Below are 12,721 nucleotides of genomic sequence, written 5' to 3' on the forward strand. Positions count from 1 at the left end.
GAGTGGGGTGAGCTCCCACTGTTAGCCCTAGCTTCTGCCAACCTAGCAGTTCGAAAACATGCAAATGTGGGTAATTCAATAGGAACCACTCCGGCAGGAAGGTAACGGTGCTCCATGCAGTCATGCCGGCCACATGACCTTGGAGGCTTCTATGGACAGAACGAGCTTTTGGGCTTAGAAATGGAGATGAACCTGTCTTCAGGGGGAGTGTAACCCCATCCAACACAGGCTGTAACCCTATACCCTGTTTGGCCTTGTGACTGACCAGGAGTATATCTATCTTGTTTGGATTGAATTTCATTTTGTTCGCATATTTTTAGCTTCGTAGGACTCATTCCTATGTAATTCTGTATATATTTACTCAGGTGCAAAACACATGTTATTAAATAGCCCTTACTTGTATGTAGGTATATGGCTACAGCCTTAATTACTTAACTTCATGTATCTGATGAAGTAGACTGAAAGTTTATCTAGTGGATGTAGGCCAAACTCAAAACATCCAGACCACCTGTACCTGTAATAATGTCATTTTCGGGTTCAGGTCCTACACCATGCATCATGTATCAGCAGAAAAAAGTGTAGGTGTCTATTTAGATACATGCAAGTCAGTCCATTGACATGATAGTTGGAAGGGGAAAGATAAATCAAACCTGGTTAGTTAAACAAATATTAGGATGCTAATTTGCCCATCTTACCAATGTGGTCATTTACATTAAATATAAACAGAAGGAGTATAGCTAAGAACATCAAAATGCTGTCACAACCCAAATCAAATGAACAATGCCACCACGTACTAAATGGTTGATGGAGTCTTACTTTGTTTTTATACCATTTGTCCAAGACCTATTCTGTTACTCAGACAAGCTATTTGTTGCTGCCATTGTTTTGGTTTCTGCAAAATGGGGATAATCATTTTGTTGTGAGAACAAGTGCACTAAAATGTTCTATAAAAAATAAAAACAATCAGTAACAGCTATTTAAAAAACCTCTCTGTCATTCGAGAGTTGTATAGTCCTATATTTCAGTATTGTTGGGGTAACTTCATTGATAGCACATAATAGTTTACACCAGTGGATCTGGTACAAGGGTAACTCATTGGTTTCCACAGAGTAAAAAAAAAAACCTACTGGAGCTGAGTTTTAGATATAAGAATAAGAAGACATGATTTTTTGTTGGACTACAAAGTGAGAATGGGTTTCTCTTTATTTTTTGCATGTCTATTGCCATGTAATGTGAATAAATGTGGTGTTGCGATGCTTTCATTTTTTCCTTCTTAACAGAAGGCCATTTAAAATTTGCATGCTGAAAATCTGTTTCTTAATCAAAATGTAAAAATATATTATGTTATAAACTGCAATAATTGTGCCTTTCTGATAATTTTTAAAATTTGTGGTTTCTGTTTAATTACTCATCTGAAAGGATTATGTGCCTACCAGAAGACATTGATCCAAAATTTGCCTGGGGAAAAGAACAATAAATGAAATTTTATTTGTCCCTGTTCTTGCAGGTTTTGAAGACATGTTACAAATCTTTGATTTATACAATATTTATGTATAGACATTTTAATTATTTTTGGATGCAAACCTTGACCACACTTTGAGTAATCCTAATAAAACTTGAAAACTCATAGTGAACTTCAATACATCCTTTTATTTTTATAAGTCTACTTGGTTATTGCATCTTCAAGAGTTGTCTAAAGCATAATAAGCTGACTGTAGAAATCTATATAAGAAACATAGGTTGCCATGTATCAATAAATCTAAGCAGTTTTCTTTAAAAACAGGATAAATTTTTTTGTTATAACTGTATTTTTAAACAAAATCTCATGTGCAACTGATTTTTTTTTTTGCAGAAACTCTCATAATAAAATAAAGCTATCATAAAATGCACCAAATCCTTGCAATGTGCTTAGATATGTCAAGGCAGCCTTTTCCTGCTGAGAAGGAGAAATTCTGTGTGTATTTATATAGCTAGGTACTTTGGTGTTGAACATAATGACAATTCCTCCTCTCAGTCACCATCTCTAGGGTGTGATTGCATATGGAGGAAGTTATGGTTTTAGATCCTTGTATTTCGTGATGGAGCCGATGTTGAGTTGTCAACAGCTGCCTAAATGAGAAGCATTTAGGCAATCCTCTCTCATACCTATGTTCTTCTATAAATTCAGCCTTAGTTTTTTTGTTTTGTGTGTGTGTGTCAGGAGCGATTTGAGAAACTGCAAATCACTTCTGGTGTGAGAGAATTGGCTGTCTGCTAGGACATTGTCCAGGGGATTTCCTGATGTTTTGGTGTTTTACCATTCTTGTGAGAGGCTTCTCTCATGTCCCCACATGGGAAGCTGGAGCTGACAAAGGGAGTTCATCCATGCTCTCCCCAGATTCGAGCCTCCAGCCTGTGAGTCTTCAGTCCTGCTGGCACAAGGATTTAATGCATTGCACCATTGGGGGTTCCTTTTAAGCCTTAGTTGGATACTGGATATATGAACTGAGGCCTCGAGTTAGTTTAGATAGTGTCCCTAGCATGGTCTAGTGGCTAATTTACAATATTGCCCCCATGTAGTCTTGTGCATAAACTACAAGATAGTCCTTTTTGTACTGAAGTGCAAGTATGTAAAGCTGTTGGTGGATAAATGCTAGCAATTCTGGCTTCATGCATTGGGACAGCTTATTTTAACTTGGCAGTTTCCAAACATGCTGGACTCACCTCACTCCCAGACAATAATCCTATTATATGCATTGTAATCCATGTGAGGGGAAATTCCAGAAGGCAACTTTAAAAGGACAAAAAGAGCCCTATTATTATATTTAGTCATATCCCACTTTCCTCTTTTCCTCAAAGCAGTTCTAAAGAAGACTTGAAGTAGCTTTTGAAGGAGCCAATAACAAAACGTGCTCCCCTAAGGTCAACAGTGACACCCTTCAAACCTTGGCCATCAGTAATGGCTTTAACAAAGTTAATTAGTGGATGTGTATCTAATCAAACTAATTCAATTAACATTTATGCTGGTGAGTTAATTTTGAAATTACATAAAGTTAACATTATCAAATTAATTTTCGAACCTAACACTCCATGTTCTGCTTGTAAATGGAAATGACTCACAATATTAATATTCTATCTGGAACATGATCTAAAGGTTCATGATACAAATAACTTAGTTGAAGCTATGCAGTTTTGGATTTGGCCACTGCCAAATGATCAACCAAATACAAAAAGCATACTGGCTAGAATTCCATCTTAAAAGAGGGGAGGGAAGAAGAGGAAGCCTTCCTATGCACATAAGTACATTTTCTTGAGCCCAGCTTTTTTCCAAACAGAAGGGAAGGTGTGTGAAATCAGAACAAGTCTGAGATCAAAGAGTTGGAGCTAAAGAAACTGTATTGTTCCTGAGATAGGATAAATATTGAACTTATTGAACAACTTATTGTTAATGAAGATTACTTACACTCTCCATGTCCAGTTGATGCCTTCCCATTTTTTGGCTTCATGATAATGCAAATAATGCAAATCAATGTTCCGTTGTGCCTTCTCAGATTAGGAATTCCCCATCCCAAGTCCTAGAAGCACTTTAGTATAATTAAGATTGCTGCACACCGCACTATTTTAATCCTATGTTCCTCCTGCCATTTCAGCACTTTTAACCCTGTACCCACTGCTCTGGCCGGCCCAGTTTTTAATTATCCTGATGTATTGTCACTAGTGTTGTTATTCTGCTTAACTATTTTTATTTGCTTTTGTTTTATTGTCGTGTTATGTTTTGTTGTATTGTGTTCTGAGGCTTCGGCCTGTGTAAGCCGCATCGAGTCCCTCGGGAGATGCTAGCGGGGTACAAATAAAGTTAATAATAATAATAATAATAATAATAATACACAAATCTATAGACCTCATTTTTCTATAATCTCTGAAATCTGTTAGTACAACAGTCAGAAATTGAGATTAGGGTAGATCCATTTTCTTCAGGATTTCATACTAGTTGCACAGTTATTGACTCAGATGCAATGGGAAGTAAAGAGAAAATGGTAGTTAAAGCTGTTAGCATGGTGACAATCCATGCACATATATTCACTCACATGCATAGTATTTAAAACTTAATTCCACATTAGGAATGCAAAGAATACTTATACATTTGCTCATCATCAAAATGAAAGGTGTCTTATTGGGACAAACCCTTTAAAATACATTGAGACACAAGGTAATACCATGTACAAGTAGGAAAAATGTGGAAATGTTGTGGAAATTTTTCTATGTGGAAAAATGTGTTTGTTGGAAAAAACATTGTTAGAAGGTGAATAAGGGATGTGATATCTTTGGGCAAAAAACAGTGGCTGCATTCAAAAGACTGTTTGTGCAAAAATTACACAAATGTTGTTCCCCACAAAAAGTGTCTGAAATTTTTAAAAAAATGAAAAATGCATAAGCATCTTGTCATACAATAGAGTCAGAAGAGACCACATGAGCCATCTAGTCCAACCCCTTGCCAGATATCCTTGCCATGCACTCCACCGAGTAGGAAAATCAGTTGAAATTCCCCAATCTTTCTTGGGAAAATGAAATCAAGGAAGGCTAATATCTCTGTTCTATAATTGTGTGGAGTAGAATTTTCAAAATTTTATTCCTTGGCATTTTTTAAAAAAACCTGCCATAGGTTGCATGTACCCTGAATGCCTGATTCTTCAGCTTACTCATCAGATACTCACCAGAAGATATTGTTATTGGTGTATATGATGGTAATTTCTTGTACGTGAAGTTAATTTCAAAGGAAGAAGCTTTTGCTAATGTGTTTGCTATATCTTTTCTTTGCAGAAGAGTGTGTTATACCAGATCTAAGAAAAGAAATATGATGTCATTAAGCAATAGTTTTATTAGATTTACCATTTCATTTCAAAGAGAAATGTGTGCATTCAGGACATTTCCAATTTCCCTGAAAGCAGCTCTTTACTCCCTAAGTGGCTATTTTCTCTTCCTGGCTGACTTCCTGGGGGTTTGACTGTGGAATAGCAGGTGTACCATTCCAAAGTGTCTTTACAAGTGGCTCAGCAGGGTCTCCCTGCCGTACATCCACAGGAGACAGCTCATCTGTTTAATCCTTATGTTTTAGTCAACCTTCCTTATTATGTGTGCAGGGCTCCAATGCTCAGCTGGATTTTGACTCTCAGAATGAATTGATGGAGCTCTTTGATCTTTGCTGTGTATTGCATCTGTTTCATCTTTCATCTTAATGCATTCTCTCCCCAACACCAGCTTTATTTTTCCACATGAATTCATCGTTTTTACTTTGTTCTCCTTTATTCTTTGGCATTCCCTTTTTCGAAAATGTGAATTGAACTTGATGGCATAATTTGAATATAACCATAACTGTTTGGCATGTGTATAATTCAAAAATACACAAAGTGGCCAAGAAATTTATGTTTATTGAGAAGGAACTTTAAATGAGGCATGGAATCATCTACTCAAATGTACAAATAATTGCACACATTGCATAGAATCATTATCAAGATATACACTGGAATGGAAAATATTATTTCATTTGCCTGGAAAAAATATTACAGAAATAAAATGTCACATAGGTCTATGGTAATCCTTATTAAACTATGTAAGTAAATTAGACTCTTATTTAAGAAGGCTTTTCAAGTTTAGAATAATTCAGAATAATAGCTCAGTGAGAGCTAGCATCACGTAAGTAGTTGAAGTGTTAGACTACAACTTTGGAGACCAATGTCTGGATCCCTGCTTAAATATGGAAAGCCATTGGGTGGCCTTAGGCAAGTCACACTCTCTCCAAGGAAGACAAAGGCAAACCCCATCTGAAAAAGTCTTGCCCAGAAAACTCTTTGATTTGCCATGAATCATAAATTACTTAAAGGTAAGGTTGTGTTATTTCATTGACAACACCCTCTTAAAATATTTATTTATTTATTTCACAGTTTTCTATACCGAGCTTCTCAACCTCATTGAGGGACTCAGCCCGGTTTCTAGCCATAAAAAACATATACACTCATTAAAATATCATATATCAAAATAAACTTCTGTTCAGTTAAAACCTTATTATCCAACATAGTGAAATTGATCCAGATCAAAATTTACCTAAAAGTTGACAGTTACTTTCAGAAAATACTACAATTGAATTCCCCCATCTTGGACCAAGTATTTTGGTACTGATGCTGTACACCTATATACAATTACCTAAGCATAAATTGCATTGAAGCTGCTTCCTTAATTCAGAGATTTGTATCTATTCTGCATCAAACAAATGGAAACTGGAACAGCTTTTGATAACTTAATTTACTGGCTTTTTTTTTTGAAATTTCACATAATACTGTGATTTTGTGATTCTAGACAAAAAGGTCTTGTTATTTGTCCAATGCTGGGAAGGCTTTTACAAACTGTCCAGTAAACTTGCAAGCTTTCTTTTTGGCACATTAACCTAGAACTTCTCTTTTCTTTTCCAGGTATTGATTGAACAAACTTATTCTAATTATGGCTTAAATCCAATACTTAAGCCCATTGATTTCATTAAGCAATAGTTTTCTCAGATTTATGAGATTGATTTCAATGGTCTTAAGACCACCTAATTCTGCACTGGGTGTTTTTCAATATCCAATTAAGTTGATAATTCTTCCAGTTTTCTGTAAAAAAAATGAAGTATGGACTATAGCAGAATGAGCGATTTCAAGGAATAAGTTAAAAGGTGTGTTCAACACTAAACCTTGTGAGTACTTGTCCTTGGATGTCATTGAATATCCACTCCATGGGGTGCAAACTTATGAATATTTACATTGGCATAATCATCAAGGCTTATCAGAAAATATGAATAGGATTATATTCATGACTACAATTCTGAGTATATATAACCAGGACACAAGACTCACTGATGTCAGTGGAATGTATTTCTCAGGATGTTTAGGATTGAACTGTAAGATTTTGCGGTACGCTGTCCCAGAATTGGGTCTAAAAGATAACTCCTCCATGCATTCCCAGAATGTATAAAGGAAGTTGTAGTGTCAGAATGATGAGCTCCCTGCCCACTGCTAATGTTCACAGCAGGCATGAGAAGAGCAATATAACCTATGTATAGATCTTCCCTATGTGGAGGTTTATTCTGACCCACTCATAATTCTTCACCTTGAGAGACTGCTATATATTCAGACATCTGTTTCACATGCCAATTAAAAGTAGAGAAGAGTTGTTGCTGCTAGGCCAGTTGGATTGTGAGTCAAAATAAAGTGGTCTCCTTAGGTCAGAGGTGATGAGAAGTGGTGACAATGTGCTACAAACTGCATGACATCTTCGAATCTAACCTACTGCCTTTTGGTATGGTGTGTTACATTATCCCGTTGTGAGTGATAAAATCATGCAGCTATACAGTTCTGTCTGTTTTTTTTCAAAGGAATTGCTGAGATATCAACTGGTTCTTCTAGTAAGAAAGAATTAATAGCAAATTAATCTTGCAGTTCTAGACAACAGGGGCAGGAGAGAAGCCCATATCTAGATAGAGATGTTTTTGCTGAAGCTGACCATTCAGGTTCTAGATTCATTCAAAGGTTATTTGGAATGATTTACGGTAATTTTTCAGGGTGTATATCACTATCTAGAATTCCATCTTATATGTGTGTTCTTAAAGAATTTAATATCTATAATTATTCATTTGGAGAATAAAATATTTCTAATCCTACATCTGCATAAATTTACTGTATAGTAAATTATCTTTTTATGGTAGCATATATATGATGAGAATACATTTTGTTTTCTATTGACATTAAACTTTTGCAATAATGATTATAGTATTAATTGATTTCACTTTCAACATTCCTGTAGAAAGACAGTGAGATAGTTTGAAGAACTGATTGCATATTGAAATCTAGACTTTGTTGAGTGTTTTGGGCACTTTAAAAAATACATTCACTTTCACACTGGAAACACACTATATAAACGTTGGTAAACCATACTTTCCTAGCCCCAGAGGAAAGAGCTAAGAAACATTTACTAGGGACTTAACACAGTAACTGTAAACCTTTCCAACTAGAATAGACCCAGTGAACTAACGTGATTTACCTATGTGTTAGCCAATCATTCAACAACTGATTCATTAGGGCTACTTTAGTTGGAACTAACCAGCAGAATTCCAACCGATGGGATTTAATCCTGGGGATAGACGCTAACATCGCACTGCAAGTAAGCTTTTTTTTTATCACCCCACGGTAAATCTATGTGAATAATAATCTATCTAGCCCACCAGTTATCTGGATTTATTGGATATTCTCCAGGCGACCATTAAAACAAGGTTTTGTTCCATTTGGTTTACTTATATACTCCCACAAATCTCGCTTTATCCAGTGATTTTGCAATGAGCCATGGAACAATATATCACACTTTCATGTGGCATGTAGTGCTAATGAAATAAACAGACATTTGATGTCTGTGCTGCAGATGAGATTCCTTTTTCATTCTGCTCTTCCATTCGTCATCACTATATTTCTTTGGTTGGCAAGTGTGCACATATGTGTGCACACTCATGCAATGTTAGATTTTATTCTAAGCAAGCTGCTAATGTGATTCTACAAATATCATGATTGTCTCCTGAGCAGTAAAGACTGTCTTCTTCCTTCAATCTTCCTGTCTCTCTTTAATTTATTTTGCTTTCCATGCTATGTACTTCACATTTAAATGCCTTTTGTAACTGTGAGTTCTCAGTGTACTGATTTAGAATTTTCATTTTATTTATTTACTTGATCAGCATCTCACACCCAAAATGTGTGTAAATGTTTCACTGATATCAAAATTTAAGGTATGTAACAATGAGGGCTCTAATATATATATATTTAAAGCCCACAATAACCAAACATTCTACATTCTGTAATAACCAAAATACTCAAATGTGTTTTGTGGACTGTAAGAGATGACAAAATTTTATTTTTATTTAAAAGTTTTATATGTCGACCTTTTCTAACCTCCATAGAGGGACTCAGACCGGCTCACAACAGAATTCAATAATAAAAATACAATATAAAACAGCATACAATAACAACAAGTTAAAATTCATATAGATTAGATTTACCAATAAGCCAAATCACCAGGAAAAAATCATGTCCAATTCAGTCCGTGTGTGATCGATTACTTTGTTCTGTAGCCTGTCTCAACCATTACTCTGGGAATGCTTCCTTCCATAGCCAGGATTTCACCAGCCTCCTGAAGGACAGGAGGGAGGGGGCAGATCTGATCACAATCAGGAGAGAGTTCCATAGCCGAGGGGCCACTACAGAAAAGGCCCTGTCTCTCGTCCCCACCAGACGCGATTGCGAAAGTGGCGGGACTGAGAGCAGGGCCCCACCTGAAGATCTTAATTGTCTTGATGGTTCATAGGGGAGAATACGTTCGGACAGGTAAACCAGGTCGGAACCGTGTAGGGTTTTGTAGATTAATACCAAAAACGTCAGAGGGCAGGAAGAAGGTTCCCCTATTACTGTTTTACATTGTACAGCTGTTATTAACTGCTGTTCCTGGTCTGAACAATGAAAAGAGTAGAATGGAATCTGGTCATGAGAATCACCTTGGGATTCTACGTGTGTTTGTAATGTATCTAAATTAATACAAATGTAAGCTTCCTTGATTTCTAGATAACTAGATTCAGAAATGTTTAAAATAAATAAAAGTGTTCCAAAATAGTCACAGAGTGGAATTTTGTACTTGCATGGATAGACTGATTTTGTTGTGGAATTTTCAATTGGATAGTTATGCAGAGGATATACTAATATTTCAGTGTTGGTCTTAAAAATAGGCATGTGTTTCACACTTTTAGAGGCGGCTTTTAAAAGATCTAAGTAAGTTGCTTGTTTCATAACGCTTAAGGTGGATCAAAATAGCCAGCAGTATTAGGTCAGAAAGTCTTACAGAAAAGCTATTTTGATCAAACTGTGCATTATTGCTTTAAATTGGGTACTATAAAACTCAGTGGCCCTTGGTATTTACCAGGGTGTGGTTCCAAGACTTTCATGGATACTAAAGTCTGTGAATGCTTAAGTCCCATTATATGCAATGGTGTTGCAAAATAGTGTCCCTTCTATACAGTGGCAAAATCAAGTTTCACTATTTTGGATTTTCCATATAAATATTTTCAAGCTGTGGATGACTGAGGATGCAGAATTTGTTGATATGGAGGTCCAACTGTTTGTGTTTACTGTAGTTACCATATGCATGTTAGCAGTATTTGAAAATAGAGATAAATTTTGCAGAAAGTATCTACCCCTTCTTTAAAAACAATTCTTTTCCACGTATTGGTGATGTTGGGGAAGATAGGGCAGAAATCATGTTGGGAACTTATGTCTTTGTGAGTGAACTCACATCTGTGGGAATTAGAACTGCGCAGTCGCATAATATCCACTTCCCATAGAGGTCTCCTGTTACATTACTATGTGCTGGCAAAGTTCTCAGTGCACATCTGAGCACGTTGATGCACATTGGTGTACAATTAATACTGTTTTGAAATGCACATTTATGCATATTACACATTGATGTACATAAAGCATTCCTGTCAATGTCCCATTGACTACTTTCATAATTAAAAAGAGATTTCTTAGTGCCTTTGCTATATTGTTAGGTATACTAACAGTTCATTTAACATACCTGTAGAGTCCTTTGTGCATATTTGCTTTTTAAATATTTTTTGAATTTAGTCTACTGAGTGTGTCTTTATTATATGACATATTGTAGTAAAGATTCAAAAAACTCCAATATCTGTCTATACCAGCCATGGGCAAACGTTGGCCCTCCAGGTGTTTTGGACTTCAATTCCCATAAGTCTTAACAGCATGTAGGCTGTTAGGAATTGTGGGAGTTGAAGTCCAAAACACCTAGAGGGCCAAAGTTTGCTTATACCTGGTATATACCCTGCTTTTTTCCCCCTTTGTTTTTTAAAAAATAAAAGCATGCATGTTTGTCAATTCAAGGAACGTGAATAGCCATTTATTTAGAAAGATGCCTTTCTGTAACAAGATTAGAATGCAGGTGGCTGTTCCACTTGTAGAAGTTTATAGAGTGTGAGACTAGTTAAGATGTAAACTGCCAAGAGACAAGTCTTTAATGGAAACCAACTGCTTCTATGGGTCCAATTAAGACCACCCAACTGTGAAATGTAACCCCCTAGGTGGAACTTGGAATAACCGTTTTGGGAGAAGGGGAATGACAAAAGGAATATCTTTTTTCATGGGTAAAAGGAATGATATAATTGTTTAATGGTTCTGTCTAATCCCTTAAATCTAAGCATCTGATAATAAGGTCAGTATTGAAGTTCCTCAGTCTTGATTTACATATGCACCACAACCTGAACTTGAAGCCCTAGTAACTGTTCTTGAGATATGGATGTGCTCTTGGTCCCAAATCAATCTTGTCATTCCTCAGAAAGCAATGAAAGATAATAAGTACTATTCACCTGATTGCCTTCCTGCTCAGAGACAGCTGGTGACGCTTGTCTTCCTGATAACCAGGACTTTCAGATCTAAGGCAGGGATAAAGAAAAGCCGGGAGCTTGCTGAATCTAAATTTGACAGTCGATGGCAGTGTTGAGGGGTCAGAAGGGATAGAATCTCTGACACGTATAAGAAAGGAACAAAATTTATCTGCTCTGGTTGCAATGATTAGATGTCTCGTTGTCTGGCTTTCTTATAGTGGATGATTGATCGTGCCCGCCAGCTGCCTAATATCATAATTAACAAAGTTGCTACCGTGTCTGAGAAGTTTAATCGAAAAAAATTGCTAGCAGTCCGATGCTGTTGTTGCCGATGAGGTGAGAAGTATGGCAAAGTTGACTTTTGGACTAATGGATCTGCAGAACTATGTGGGCAGAATAAGAAATAATGCACCTGAATCGCTAATGGTAGGTTTATTTTCACATTTCTATTTTTCTTGCATTTTCTCTCATTCTCAATTTCTCTCTTAAAATCTGGGAGGGCTAAATTTTTCATGTCAGGGTCCCATCTAGTATATTATTGGATGTTTATTGTTTAATAACAAACACTAAATAGCTTGTCTGTCAGTATTTGTTAAAACTATTTTAAAAGGGATTGAATATGGTAATTGTTGCTACATCACGAAGACTTCAGACAGATATTTGACGGTTTCCGCATTTTATCCTTATGTGTCCTAAAGGTGGAATGTATCTTAACGACAATGATGGCATAGCCATCATTACTGACATTGCATCAGGAAATGTGGCTTCAATGCAGTTTATGTATATTTTGATGGAAGTATATGTTTGTAACAATGTCTGATTAGCAGTCTTTATTTATCACATAATATTGAGAAAATATCTAAATAGCTGAGTTGTTGATTTGAAATAGTATGGATTTAAAATGTATGGATTAAAAATGATTGTTCAGGATTTTTGTTCTTTGCAGTTGTATTTTCCCTTCTCTTTTTGAGCTCTGTTTGCTCACATAGGGTCCCTAGAGTATATGTTGCTATTACTAGTCTAACATATCACTATGAATATTGACAGTGATGTCTCTCTGTGTGTGAGAGAGACAAATAAAAATTGAGAGAATACGAAATTATGGAAATAAAGGCAAAGGAAACAATAGCTGGTGCATGCAGTGCCACACAAAAATGCATAGCAGGAAAACATTATGGAACCCTGCTCGCATTTCCATTATTTGGATTTATTAACACATTGAAAAAGAAGATGTTGCTTTCATTTGTTGATAATTGGAAGTGGAACTGCACATTTAACCAA

The 12,721-nt window shown here is 36.1% G+C and overlaps 1 long non-coding RNA gene across 4 annotated transcripts in view; it reads left to right on the forward strand.

The window, feature by feature from the left end:
- The window catches only part of LOC132776070 (uncharacterized), a 121,627-nt gene that overhangs the window by 66,851 nt on the left and 42,055 nt on the right, over window positions 1-12,721 (forward strand). For all 4 annotated transcript variants that reach the window (XR_009631583.2, XR_009631582.2, XR_009631585.2 and 1 more), the window contains one exon: window positions 11,659-11,866. This is a non-coding gene — a long non-coding RNA (uncharacterized lncRNA). The remainder of the gene's footprint in view (window positions 1-11,658; window positions 11,867-12,721) is intronic.

The sequence above is a fragment of the Anolis sagrei genome, chromosome 5 (genome assembly GCF_037176765.1).
Source record: "Anolis sagrei isolate rAnoSag1 chromosome 5, rAnoSag1.mat, whole genome shotgun sequence".
Classification (NCBI taxonomy): Eukaryota; Metazoa; Chordata; class Lepidosauria; order Squamata; family Dactyloidae; genus Anolis; species Anolis sagrei.